The sequence below is a fragment of the Benincasa hispida genome, unplaced genomic scaffold (genome assembly GCF_027475165.1).
Source record: "Benincasa hispida cultivar pf3 unplaced genomic scaffold, pf3_genome.v1.1 HicScf615, whole genome shotgun sequence".
Taxonomy (NCBI): Eukaryota; Viridiplantae; Streptophyta; class Magnoliopsida; order Cucurbitales; family Cucurbitaceae; genus Benincasa; species Benincasa hispida.
Window position 1 is genome coordinate 2,266 of NW_028326729.1, and position 3,735 is coordinate 6,000.

Consider the following 3,735-nt stretch of genomic DNA (forward strand, 5'->3'; position numbering starts at 1 on the left):
TGGATTAAATCTTTACAAAATGTAAAGTATATGGGCTAAATTGTTACTTATTAAATTTTAGAGGCTAAATTATTAAAAATTTAAAAATATAATTAAATTATTATTTTCATGAAAGTTTAAGAACCAAAATTATTTTTAAAATAAAAAAATTATAATGTATATATCCTAAAAGGTGATATATGAAGATAACTGTATGTGCATATGATGGTTTTTTTTTTTTTTTAATTATTATTATTAGCTAACATGTAGGGTGTATATCCAAATCTCCACCTTTTTGGTTGAGAGGCATGCGTGATTATGTCATATAAATCAAATTTTAATAATTTATCTTGTTGATAATTTCTTGTAACTTACCATCATTTTATAGTTATTTATAAAACTGAAAAATGAAAAACAAGAATTAGAGCTCTTCATCATATTTTAAAGTCTACATATTTCTTCCCAATTCATGGTTCGTTCTAGAGAGGTTAAATTTTATCTATATTATTCCTTGTCCTTGTTAATAATGGATGGTACTTATTATAATTTATTTGAAAAGAATGTGACACTGATGTAGACAATAATATAGTGCTGTTGTGACCAACAATTTCTTTACTATTTTTTTCCTTTTCTTTTTTTAAAATAATCTTTTCTGTATATTTATCAATATATAGTAAGACCAATTAGAATCAAAGAGCTAAGGTATTAAGGGGGAAAAAAACAGAAATATAATTGAACTTTTCAAAATTCAAATGGTGACCCATTGGAAGCTTGTGAATTGTAAAATAAAGTCTCTTTTTTTTTCTCTTTGCTATTAATTTTTCACATGAAGCCGGGTACGTCACCCATTTGATTTCTTTCCACACCTTTCCTAAATACTTTATTTATTATTATTATTATTTAAAAAAGAACACCTATCCTTAATACAAAATAGTTTTTTTTTTATAAAGTATTATTATTAATTTCACTCTCTTGAATGCCATGATGTTGCTGTCCTTTCATTAGCTCTCTAGACTTCCCTCCACCCGACGATCTACAGTATCTCCAACAACATAAATACATACACATGCTCTCATATTTATATCAAAACTTTTCAGGAGTACATCTTAGAATTCAATTATCTTTATGTATCTAATTTTCGTCTGATATAAAAAACTTAAAAAAAAAAAAAATTCACGTTTCGAATTATAATTAGACAGTTTAATAGAATACATAAAGATAGATACATCTCATAATGGACCTAAATATTTTTCAATCAAATTTTTATTTTAATAATTTTCAAATTAATTCTTTTAAAATATATTTTTAGTCCAAGGTATAAAAAAGTGAATATATGCACTTCCAACCTTGGAAGACTAATACTAGAGATGGCTTCCTTGCCACATTTTTTGTAGTGTCTGTTTTCGAATGAGGGGTCAAAAGAGCTTTTTTGGGTTGGAAGTTATCTATATGAGGTGTCCTCTCCTTTATCTTAAGACCTTAAATATTTTTAGTTTTCTTGTGTTTTAATATGTTTATCCTTAAAAAAATACTCAAGATGCACAAAGACTGCATCCTAATCTGAACACACACATAAAAAAGGTTGGAGTTATCTAGCAAGGTGTCTTATACTTTATCTGAGGACCTTATCTGTTTTTAGTTTTCTCGTGTTTTAAAATGTTTATCCTTAAAAAAAACACTCGGATGCACAAAGATTGTATCCCAATCTAAACATACAAAAAGAAAAAAGTTGACAGTTATTTAGACAAGGTGTCCTCTACTTTATTTGAGAGTCTTATCTATTTTTAGTTCTCTCATGTTTTAATATGTTTGTCCTTAAAAAAAAGTATCCTAGTGATGCACAAAGATTGCATCCCAATCTAAATAAAAAAAAAATGTCATATGATAAAATATGATTGGACAATTAGACGAGATGCACAAAGATGGTTATAGCCTAAATGCAAATGAATATCTATAAAAATTTTGAATTTGTATGATCAAACCTTCCAAGAAAAAAAAAATTTGTTTAATATTCTTTAATTAAACTGGATAAAAGAAAACTAAAAAGATGAAACTTTACTGTAGAAACAATAAACTTAGATTAAAAGGGAAGATTTATTTAGCTTTTCGTTAAATTTTGTAGATGCATGCCTATTAGTTTCAATTATCTCGATCTTTCAGACTAATTATTGTGGAAATCAATGGTTGAAACAGGCAGTACCACTGTTTCTATCGGAGATAGCCCCAACCAGAATCCGTGGAGGATTAAACATACTATTCCAGCTTAACGTCACTATAGGCATTCTCTTTGCAAATCTGGTCAACTATGGCACTGCCAAGTAAGTTCTCTCTCAACTACAGAAGAAGCATAGCACAACCTTTCATTTCAACATTTGAGTTTTGATTATCAAAAAAACAACCCATTTTTCCTGTATGCACACAGAATACAGGGCGGGTGGGGTTGGAGGCTGTCGCTGGGTTTGGCCGGAATTCCCGCCGGCCTCCTAACTCTAGGGGCTCTGATGGTAGTGGACACTCCCAACAGCCTCATAGAGCGCGGCCGTCTGGAGGAAGGCAAAGCGGTGCTTAGAAAGATACGTGGGACTGATAATGTGGAACCAGAGTTCTTGGAGTTGGTAGAGGCCAGCCGTGTGGCTCGAGAGATAAAGCACCCTTTTAGAAACCTCCTCAAGCGAAGGAACCGCCCCCAGCTCATCATTGCTATTGCCCTGCAGGTTAGTATCATACATAACCGTTGTTGAATTCTTCTCTAGAGATTTGAATTTTACCATAAATACTATTTTGCTTGAGTTTCTGCATAATTGCAATGACATTATATACTCTCCGTGTCATATGATCTCCGGCAATTTTAAGTTGTGTATATATCTTGGTTGATAATGAGACCAAATTCCATGACTGGATAGCAAATGATAATGGGGATATAATTGAGTATAATCATCCTCCATTCATACGAGGTCTTTTGTGCAAAAGCGCAAAACCAGCATGAAGGTATTTGGAGGATCCGATGTTCCAAACATTTATATAGACTAGTTTGAGAGTATGTTTTGTTATTCATATTGAAAATAAAAATAAAAATAGATAAGTACTTGTTTATTTAATGATAATGGGGAAAAATCTGAATATTGTTTTCATTGTTTTAAACGGTGACGAGCATTGTTATGAACGTTGTAGAATGCGAACCTACGTCCATAAATGACGAGCACTATTATGAATGTTATATAAGTTTAGGAAATTTCAAGTATTTGTAATTTGTATAGTCAAGCCATTTATAGTTCTTACAAATCAAAATAGGATATTATCCAAACAAATTTGTTCTTCTAAAACTCATCTTCAAACAAGTGAAGTTAATAAGTCTAAAGTTAATATATTGGAGTTAATAAGTTTGTGTTTGGAGTGTAGAATTGTAAGATGAAGTTTCTTGAAAAATATGAAAATTAGAAAAGATAGAGAGGTAAAGTAACTCAATAAATGTGCAAACTTTAATAGTGTTTACTATTGAAGTTAAGTTGTTTACACCAACTTATGCTAATCAACCCCAAAGTTGTATGTGACATTTTAACTTAAGTTGATTTTGTTCAAAAATGAACAAATCTTAGTTGGTTTTCCCTCACAATGCAAATAGCCTTGATATGTGAGATTACATATAGGAGTAAGAAATAAGGGCGTCAAGGAGACATTCTATTGTTCTCTCCCTTGTTTAAGGTCTAGATTACCAATCTTGTACTTAGAATTGTTATTGAAATTCATCATTCAACT

The 3,735-nt window shown here is 30.6% G+C and overlaps 1 pseudogene; it reads left to right on the plus strand.

Annotated features, from left to right (window-relative positions):
* Positions 1 to 2,172: 2,172 nt before the first annotated feature.
* Positions 2,173 to 2,693, plus strand: LOC150030073 (sugar transport protein 13 pseudogene; annotated as a pseudogene).
* The last annotated feature ends 1,042 nt before the right edge of the window (positions 2,694 to 3,735 follow it).